Source organism: Triticum aestivum, chromosome 7B (assembly GCF_018294505.1).
Source record: "Triticum aestivum cultivar Chinese Spring chromosome 7B, IWGSC CS RefSeq v2.1, whole genome shotgun sequence".
NCBI classification, from domain to species: Eukaryota; Viridiplantae; Streptophyta; class Magnoliopsida; order Poales; family Poaceae; genus Triticum; species Triticum aestivum.
This window is the reverse complement of record NC_057813.1, coordinates 152,524,286-152,535,418: the sequence shown is the minus strand read 5'-3', so window position 1 is coordinate 152,535,418 and position 11,133 is coordinate 152,524,286.

The following is an 11,133-nucleotide window of genomic DNA, read 5'->3' as shown; positions in this document are numbered from 1 at the left end:
AGAAGATGAAGAGAACACTAATGAAAGGGAAGAGACTTCCCAATATCCTCCTATTATTTCTTATGATGAATCAGGTAATGAGGAGGAGCTTTCTATTCAACCAATCTCATCAATAAGGAGCTCAGAGAAGAAGGTGGAAGCCACACATAATGTGAAGAAGAAAAAGAAAAGACGGAGAAGCAAAGGTAAAAAGGTATCCCTCCCAAATGATGTTGGTCCTACTACTCATTGTGATGATGATAATTGCTATACTATTGGTGCTATCCATACTATTAATGATGAGAGTGATTATGCGTATGATATGAAAAGGCCCAAGATTGGGGAAGATTTTAATGAGAATGACATATTTGAGAATATATTTGCTGCAATTAATGTTTGCCCCAAGCTTGGGGATGCTATGTTTAATGAAGATGATATTTTTAGCCTCCCAAGTTTTGATATGCAAAGTTGTTATGATGATAGCATGCCTCTTACCTATGATGATTATATTGATGAAAGTGGGTTTGGAAGAGTGTCAACTTTAGGAAGTAATGATCCCACTATTTTGGAGGATGTTGAATCTTATTATGATGAATATGAAAGTGGATTTGGAGAGGTCATGACTTTATTTAGTGATGATTCCACTATCTTGGAAGTGGTTTCAATCGATTATGATGAGAACAAAGTTGCTACTTATGATGATTATTGTGATGAAACTTATGCTATAAAAAGTAGTGATGATTATATTGATAAAACTTGTCATGATTATGATTACCCTTTTCTTAACATTACTCTTTTAATGTGGAAACAATTTTTAGTATTCGAGTCTCTTATGATACTCCCACTATTCCGAATAAGAAGAATTTTGCTTATGTGGAGAGTAGTAAATTTTCTATGCTTGTAGATCATGAAAATAATGCTTTAGGTGTTGGTTATATTGTTGAATTTATTCATGATGCTACTGAAAATTATTATGAGGGAGGAACATATGCTTGTAGGAATTGCAATAATGTCAAGTTTCCTCTCTATGTGTTGAAAATCTTGAAGCTATGCTTGTTTTGCCTTCCTATGCTAGTTGATTATTGTTCCCATAAGTTGTTTGCTCACAAAATCCCTATGCATAGGAAGTGGGTTAGGCTTAAATGTTCTAGTCATATGCTTCATGATGCTCCCATTATGTTTCAATTCTTATCTTTTGTGTGAGCATCATTGTCATCATCATGCCTAGCTAGAAAGACATTAAAGAAAAGCGCTTGTTGGGAGACAACCCAATATTTATCCTTACTGTTTTTGTGTGTCCACATGATTATGCTACTGTAGGAATCATGTTTTATAGCTTTTGTTTCAATAAAGTGCCAAGTAAGACCTTTAGGATAGCTTACGGTGATAGTTGTGTTGATCCTGCTGAAAATCAGAAACTTTTGCACCTAGTAAATTAGTTTTGGTAATTCACAGAAACGTGCTTAGGATCTGATTTTTTTGCTCTGGATTGGTAAACAAATTTCTTAGGACTTCATAATTTGGTAGGATTTTTGGAGTTACAGAAGTATTCAAATGATACAGATTACTACAGACTGTTCTGTTTTTGACAAATTCTGTTTTCATTGTGTTGTTTGCTTATTTTGATGAATCTATGAGTAGTATCGGAGGGTATGAACCATAGAGAAGTTGGAATACAGTAGATATTACACCAATATGAATTTAGAATGAGTTCATTACAGTACCTAAGTGGTGATTTATTTTCTTATACTAACGGAGCTTACGAGTTTTCTGTTGAGTTTTGTGTTGTGAAGTTTTCAAGTTTTGGTAAAGATTCGACGGACTATGGAATAAGGAGTGGCAAGAGCCTAAGCTTGGGGATTCCCAAGGCACCCCAAGGTAATATTCAAGGACAACCAAAAGCCTAAGCTTGGGGATGCCCCGGATGACATCCCCTCTTTCGTCTTCGTTCATCGGTAATTTTACTTGGAGCTATATTTTTATTCACCACATGATATGTGTTTTGCTTGGAGCGTCATATCATTTTATTTTGCTTTGCTTGCTGTTCAAATAAAATACCAAGATCTAAAATTCTTAAATGAGAGAGAGTCTTCACATAGTTACATAATTATTTAACTACTCATTGATCTTCACTTATATCTTTTTGGACTAGTTTGTCATTTACTCGTGTGCTTCACTTATATCCTATGAATAAATGGTTGAATGAGTTGAATGTCATAAATATGAAATTATATTTGTTTCATATGCTTACCCGTTTGGGAGTAATTACTTCACATCTAAAAAGTAGAGGTAGTAAATTTATTGAAGGTTAGCAAGCATTGTATTGGTCACTTGAACAATTCATGAAAGAATATTGAAGGAAGAGAGATTTCACATATAAATATACTATCTTAGACATCTTCTATGATTGTGAGCCCCATTAATTATTTTCAAACCTGAGCAAATTAGTTGAAGTTGGACAAGGAAGACAACGTAATGAGATATGCTTGGGTGTATTTGTATAGAAGTTATATTGTTATAGATCCTACAACATGTGGTGCTTGATTTTTAGAATCCTTTGCTAGCCAAAATATCTTTACTAAGTGGGAATACTGCTTGTGCATCCATATCCCTTGAACCAAGTTTCTTCCATGAGTGTCCACCATACCTACCTATATGCGGTATTTACCTGCCGTTCCAAGTAAATTTGCATGTGCCAAACTCTAAACCTTCAAATAATAATCTGTTTTGTATGCCCGAATCGCTCATGTAGCGACTAGGGGCTGTCAGTATCTTCCATGCTAGGTGGGTTATTCTCAAGATGAGTGGACTCCGCTCATCATTCACGAGAAAAATGGCTGGTAACTGGAATGCCCAGTCCCATGATCAAAAGATCAAAATCAAATAAAAAATAATTGCAAACAAAACTCCCCCAGGTTTGATGTTAGTTGGAGGCACCCGTTGTTTCGGGCAAGCCATGGATTGATGATTGTTGGTGGAGGGGGAGTAAAAACTTTACCATTCTGTTTGGGAACCGCCTATAATGTATGTAGTATGGAAGATATTGGGAACTCTTGGTTATTATGTTGACAATGAAAGCATACCTCTCAAAATTATTTATCTCTATTTCAAAATCAAGCTCTGGAACATCTGCAAATCCCTGCTTCCCTCTGCGAAGGGCCTATCTTTTACTTTTATGCAAGAGTCAGTAGTATTCCTTCTCATTCCTACCTACTCTTTTGTTGGCAAGCATCGTGTGTTGGGGAAAGATCTAAGCATATATGGCCATGCAAATATATTTGGTCATGAATTATTATTGTTGACAATTATCTATATGATAAGTGAGTTGGGAGGCGGAACACTAAGCCCCCATCTTTCTCTGTGTTCGATGGATGCTATTTGTTCTAAGAATATGCTTTGAGTGGTAGCAATCATGGAAGACTATATGATAATTGAGTATGTGGGATTTGCTAAATCAAAGCTCTGACATAGACCCTTCCTGAAAATAAGATGAATTGCAATTGTTTGATGACTGAGAATGAAGTTTGCTAGTTTTCAAGAAAGTTTATGCTCTATGCTTTAACATGTGAATAGCTTGTTACTTAGAAGTTTTATGAATTGAGCTACTGTTGTGACATATAATCATGCTAGAAAAGGTGATTGAAATTATCATTGATCAAACTTGTGCACCTGCTAGCATTCACACTTCATAAATTCTTTCTTTTATCATTTACCTACTCAAGGACGAGCAGGAATTAAGCTTGGGGATGCTGATATGTCTCCAATGTATCTATAATTTATGAAGCATTCATGCTATTATATTATCTGTTTTGGATGTTTATGGGCTTTATTATACACTTTTATATTACTAGCACAGATGCCCGTGCGTTGCAACGGGAGGAAAAAAATCTCACTCGCCCATATGTAGCCCCCAAGTCTTAGGCAGGATTGCCAATTGTGTGTAAACAACCCCACTATGGCTGCGATGTGAGACACGCCCGCGACGTCCCAGCAGTAATGCAAGACACATCTGCCCTTGTCCCGCTAGAGCAATTCCACCCTCCACCACAGGAACTCTGGATCATCCTTCCTCGCGATCCATGCAGCAGCACCAACAGGACGCACACCTAGCATAGAGAACCCAAGAATTACATAGGGAGGTTAGGGTATAACAACCGAGGATTCCTTGCAGTCCTCGGATAAGAGAGGAGGATTTATGGGCGTTTGAAGAGCTTGGAGAGTTCTGTCCAAATTAGCAAGAAAAAGAAGGGGTTCAAGTCGACTAATAAGCCGTGTATGGAACCAAGGTAGCAATATCTCTCACTTTCCATCTTTAGTAGAAGCACACAAAGCAGATTTAACATTTGATTTCACATTCCACTTACTTTCTACTGTGTAAGTGAAAATGGCTACTCCAATAAGTAACAAACTATTAACTCCATCTAAAAGTTGCACATCGAGACTGAGTTATGGTGATTGCAAGTTTTATTCAGCTACCTTGAGCAATTATTATCCAAAGACGCATCTTATATTTTCAAAATTGACATGGATAATTACTATTTTCTTGAACCCATGACATTATTCTCACGTACTTGGAACAATATTCTTGAAAATAATGCTTGATTTACTAACAATCACATGGCGATGGCTGAGTAGACTTGATAAACAATTGTTGTTGTCCAAGTCGAGGAGCTAGCACAGGATGATGTGAGAGCCGCTTGGACAGATAATCATTAATTGTATCTACTGGTCTAGTAGCACCTGGCACCGTCCCAAAGATCTCAGTTTCAGGTATGATGCAATGAAGCCGCTATGGTTACCCTGGTAAACATGTAAACATGGCAAATCCAAAAATGCCTAACCATTAATACATTGGCAGCATGCGAGTATTTCTTAGCTCTAACCCTCCATGTTCAACAGCATGCTTTGGGCAACACCTCAGAAGGTGCTAAATTTGTGCAGGACAAACAAAATATAGAGTTAGTAATGCCATTCAACATTATTAATTGGTTTTTAGTTCTAGAGATATAGGATTATCTTAGAAAACCTTTCTCTGTTGTTTCACTAACCTGTCATTCAATATTCCAGAAGCCATAAAGACGCCGTAGTAGCCGTTGCCAGCATTGTAGCCATAACTTGTATTGCCATTTGAATACACCTTTGAACAACAGTATAATTAAATGCATGTTAGCCATAATTTATCCTCGAGTAGATAATAGTTCACCAGAAAAAAATGTGTAAGATGTAACCTACTGCATGAACACCTTACTTGATAGGTTATACTTGCGTCCAACGAACACCTTGTTTGATGATTAAGTAGAAACATAATCTCCGGCAAAAATCATCAACATTCCCTAAAAAACTCAATATTTCTACATATAAATAATTATCATATTACAACCTGATCAGAGAACATGAAGCAGACCAAAATAGTGAAACACTGAAGATTATGTGGCCTTGTTGATTCCAGCGTGAAGGGCAAGGAGCAGAGGGCATACCTGGTGGTTGTCGTCGGGCCATCATCTACGACATGGCCTACCTACAGCTCTTTGGGAGGGTGTAGTAGATGTTGCTGCAAGCTCCGGCTCCTCTGCTGCGGCTGCGGGAGCTCGGCGCGTCACATATATGACCAGCATTCCACTGGGAACAACTTCAAAAGTCCAAGCAAGATTTTTTCAGGCATGTTTTTGGAATTGGTTAACATAGAGGCCTAGGAACATATTTGATAAGACAAAAACATAGAGACAACCATTACCACTAATAATGAGTGGAAGGTGATTTGGTTTCTATGCATAAAACTGAATCAGCTTAACTGATCATGCTTATGCCTCTCATTTAGCAAAAACTCCCTCTATAGATTAATGAGTTGAGCTGCTAGAATGACTTCTATTATGAATTTATGATACAGAGGGAGTATAATTCTTGCGTATTTGGTGCCTGAAACTTGTACCAACTAAAACTACTCTCGGAAAACAGTTTTGAACATCAATTTTTAGACGTAACGGATAACGATAAAGATTACAATAATTTAGATGCATATATTTGGTGCACTTAATTTATCTCAGAGAAACACACAATTCGCTGGAAAAATAATGCCAAGCCCAATAGTACTGAGCCATACCATTCAATTCCTGTTCTTGATCTCACCCTGCCGAAATCTTTGCTCTGGCCGAGCTCGCCGTAGTAGTCCCTCACCAACGATCTCAAACAGTACTGCCCAGGTTGCCTCACCAACCAGAGAGACACTTGATCATTGTGTTCACAGATCAGTTGGATGAATGTGAAACTGAACCCAGCTGAAAAATAATGAAATCTGAACTAAACTGACCCAAAATCAAATCTAAGCCTTTCTATGCATGGCAATGGAGATGAGTTGGATGAATCTTCAACCAAATTCAACTGAAAAACAATGAAAGCCTGACCAAAACTGAACCAAAATCAAAATTGGAATAATGAAAATCTGAACTAAACTGAAGAAATAAAAATCAAAGCCTTTCTGTGTGTGTCAATGGAGATGAGTTGAATGAATCTGCAATTGAATTCAACTGAAAAAATCATGGAAACCTGAACAAAAGGGAGTATCCTATATAGCTACATAATTTTAATCCTGAGTGGAGCTGGTCATGCCGCATGCAGACCGTCGCGTTGTGCTGCTGTGTGCAAACCATGGAGTTTCGAGTTGCTGCCTCTATGCCCATAGCTCTTCGGGTGCCTGCAGCAGCGCGGCCATCTCCTCATCAGTGATGGCGCCCAGCCGCACGAGCTCCACATCAAACACCTCAGCTGTCCACTCCTCGCGCACCACCGACTGCACCAACGACATACGACAGGTCGAGCGCGCCACCGATGCCGTCCTGCATGGATGCGTGTGTCGGGGACTTGCCAGTGAGGAGCTCTAGCAGGAGCACTCCCAGGGAGTAGACGTCCACGTTCAGCATGGGCCGCCATGTGTCTAGCACCTCCGGGGCGCGGTAGCCGCTGGCGCCTACGATGGCGAACGTGCGCGCAGATGGGTGGAGGCAGAAGTCGGGGAGCGCATGCTCCCCCGTCTCCACTGATCTCGGCCGCGCTTGTTGCTGCTGCTACTGGCGGCGGCAGCGGTTGCTTCTAGATAATGGGATTTTCTCTGAGCCCGGTGACGGATCGCTATGAAGACGGGGAGGAAGGCCGGCGAGGTCGGGATGACGCGGGTCCGGCTGCAGGAGGTCGATTCCGGCCTGATCCGGGTGAGGCGGCGTTAGTCGTTGGCCATGGCTGCTCCTGTAGAAGAAGGGGAGAGGTAGTCCTTGTGTGTGAGAGAGAAACAAAGGGGAAGGAAACAGAGAAGAGGGAGACCAGGGAGAGGGGTGCGAGGCATGGAGGTCCGGCGATGGTGTCTAGCAGCGCGGCGGCCGGTGGTGAGGCCAAGCGCGAAGGCGGCGGGGCGGCGAGGGGCTCCCAGAGCAGCGGGGGGAAAACAACAATGCAGTAGGATATACATATAGATTAGTACCACCTTGGATATAGAAAATAAATATAGAAGTGTTGAAAAAAAACTGAAAGCGTAAATTAGTGGGAAGAAGCGTATTGTGACGGTGAACCCACAGAGTCAATCCGTGCTTTATTATTAGGGAAAGATTTTTGGGACTAACCTATTAATCGGAGGCCCAACCCATATTGTTGTTTTCTTGCCTATTTCAGTGTTTCGAAGAAAAGGAATATCAAACGGAGTCCAAACAGAATGAAACCTTCGGGAGCGATCTTTTTGGAACAAATGCCAACTTGGAGACTTGGAGTGGATGTCGAGCTACGAGCGAGGCGGCCACAAGGGTGCCCGGCGCGCCCCCTATAGGTGTGCGCGCCCCCACCCTCGTGGGCCCCTTGAGCGTCCCCTGACCGACTTCTTTCGCCTATATATCTCCATATACCCTAAAACCTTTGGGGACAACAATAGATCGGGAGTTCCGCCGCCGCAAGCCTCTGTAGCCACCAAAAACCTCTTGGGTGCCCGTACTGGCACCCTGCCGGAGGGGGGATCCCTCATCGGTGGCCATCTTCATCATCCCGACGCTCTCCATGACGAGGAGGGAGTAGTTCACCCTCGGGGTTGAGGGTATGTACCAGTAGCATGTGTTTGATCTCTCTCTCTCTCTCTCTCTCTCTCTCTCTCTCGTGTTCTTGAGGTGATACGATCTTGATGTATCGTGAGCTTTGCTATTATAGTTGCATCTTATGATGTTTCTCCCCCTCTACTCTCTTGTAATGGATTGAGTTTTCCCTTTGAAGTTATCTTATCGGATTGAGTCTTTAAGGATTTGAGAACACTTGATGTATGTCTTGCCGTGCTTATCTGTGGTGACAATGGGATATTCACGTGATCTACTTGATGTATGTTTTGGTGATCAACTTGCAGGTTCAATGAACTTATGCATAGGGGTTGGCACACGTTTTCGTCTTGACTCTCCGGTAGAAACTTTGGGGAAGTCTTTGAAGTACTTTGTGTTGGTTGAATAGATGAATCCGAGATTGTGTGATGCATATCGTATAATCATGCCCACGGATACTTGAGGTGACAATGGAGTATCTAGGTGACATTAGGGTTTTGGTTGATTTGTGTCTTAAGGTGTTATTCTAGTACGAACTCTATGATAGATTGAACGGAAAGAATAGCTTCGTGTTATTTTACTATGGACTCTTGAATAGATAGAACAGAAAGGATAATTTTGAGGTGGTTTCTTACCCTACCATAATCTCTTCGTTTGTTCTCCGCTATTAGTGACTTTGGAGTGACTCTTTGTTGCATGTTGAGTGATAGTTATATGATCCGGTTATGTTATTATTGTTGAGAGAACTTGCACTAGTGAAAGTATGAACCTTAGGCCTTGTTTCCTACCATTGCAATACCGTTTACGCTCACTTTTATCATTAGTTACCTTGCTGTTTTTATATTTTCAGATTACAAAAACCTATATCTACTATCCATATTGCAATTGTATCACCATCTCTTCGCCGAACTAGTGCACCTATAGAATTTACCATTGTATTGGGTGTGTTGGGGACACAAGAGAGTCTTTGTTATTTGGTTGCAGGGTTGCTTGAGAGAGACCATCTCCATCCTACGCCTCCCACGGATTGATAAACCTTAGGTCATCCACTTGAGGGAAATTTTCTACTATCCTACAAACCTCTGCACTTGGAGGCCCAACAACGTCTACAAGAAGAAGGTTGCATAGTAGACATCAACAAGCAATGTGACTAATGAGTTAGTTGCGGGATGATGCATTACATAACGAGTAAAGAGACTTGCCGGTAACAAGATTGAACTAGGTATTGAGAAACCGACGATCGAATCTCGGGCAAGTAACATATCGATGACAAAGGGAACAACGTATGTTGTTATGTGGTTTGACCGATAAAGATCTTTGTAGAATATGTGGGAGCCAATATGAGCATCCAAGTTCCTCTATTGGTTATTGACTGGAAACGTGTCTCCGTCATGTCTACATAGTTCTCAAACCTGTAGGGTCCGCACGCTTAAAGTTTGGTGACGATCGGTATTATGAGTTTTTGTGTTTTGATGTACCAAAGGTAGTTCGGAGTCCCGGATATGATCACGGACATGACGAGGAGTCTCGAAATGGTCGAGACGTAAAGATCGATATATTGGACGACTATGTTTGGACACCGGAATTGTTTCGGAAGGTTTCAGACATATATCAGAGTAGGGGGGGGGGTTACCGGAACCCCCCGGGGGGTTTATTGGGCCTCATGGGCCCTAGTGGAGAAGAGGAGGGGCGGCTAGGGCAGGCCGCGCCCCTCCCCCTCTAGCCCGAATTGGACAAGAAGGGGGGGGGGGGGGGGGCGGCGCCCCCCTTTCCTTCCTCTCTCTCTCTCCCCCTTTCCCCCTTCTCCTACTCCTACAAGTAAAGGAGGAGTCCTACTCCCGGTGGGAGTAGGACTCCCCCCTTGGCGCGCCCTCCTCCTGGTCGGCCGCCTCCCCCTCTTGCTCCTTTATATACGGGGGCAGAGGGGCACCTCTACACACAAGTTGATCTGTTGATCTCTCCCAGCCGTGTGCGGTGCCTCCTCCACCATATTCCACCTCGGTCATATCGTAGTGGTGCTTAGGCGAAGCCCTGCGTCGGTAGCAACATCATCACCATCATCACACCGTCGTGCTAACGGAACTCTCCCGTGAAGCTCTGCTAGATCGGAGTTCATGGGACGTCATCGAGCTGAATGTGTGCTAAACTCGGAGGTGCCGCACGTTCGGTACTTGGATCGGTCGGATCGTGAAGACGTAGGACTACATCAACCGCGTTGTGCTAACGCTTCCGCTTTCGGTCTATGAGGGTACGTGGACAACACTCTCCCCTCTCGTTTCTATGAATCACCATGATCTTGCATGCGCGTAGGATTTTTTTTGAAATTACTATGTTCCCCAACAGTGGTATCAGAGTCAGGTTTATGCATAGATGTTATATGCACGAGTAGAGCACAAGTGAGTTGTGGGCGATACAAGTCATACTTCTTACCAGCATGTCATACTTTGGTTCGGCGGTATTGTTGGATGAAGCGGCCCAGACCGACATTACGCGTACGCTTACGCGAGACTGGTTCTACCGACGTGCTTTGCACATAGGTGGCTGGTGGGTGTCAGTTTCTCCAATTTTAGTTGAACTGAGTGTGGCTATGCCCGGTCCTTGAGAAGGTTAAAACAGCACTAACTTGACGAAATATCGTTGTGGTTTTGATGCGTAGGTAAGAACGATTCTTGCTCAGCTCGTAGCAGCCACGTAAAACTTGCAACAACAAAGTAGAGGACGTCTAACTTGTTTTTGCAGGGCATGTTGTGATGTGATATGGTCAAGACATGATGCTAAGTTTTATTGTATGAGATGATCATGTTTTGTAACAGAGTTACCGGCAACTGGCAGGAGCCATATGGTTGTCGCTTTATTGTATGCAATGCAATCGCCCTGTAATTGCTTTACTTTATCACTAAGCGGTAGAGATAGTAATAGAAGCAATAGTTGGCGAGATGACTACGATGCTACGATGGAGATCAAGGTGGCGCGCCGGTGACGATGGTGATCATGACGGTGCTTCAGAGATGGAGATCACAAGCACAAGATGATGATGGCCATATCATATCACTTATATTGATTGCATGTGATGTTTATCCTTTATGCATCT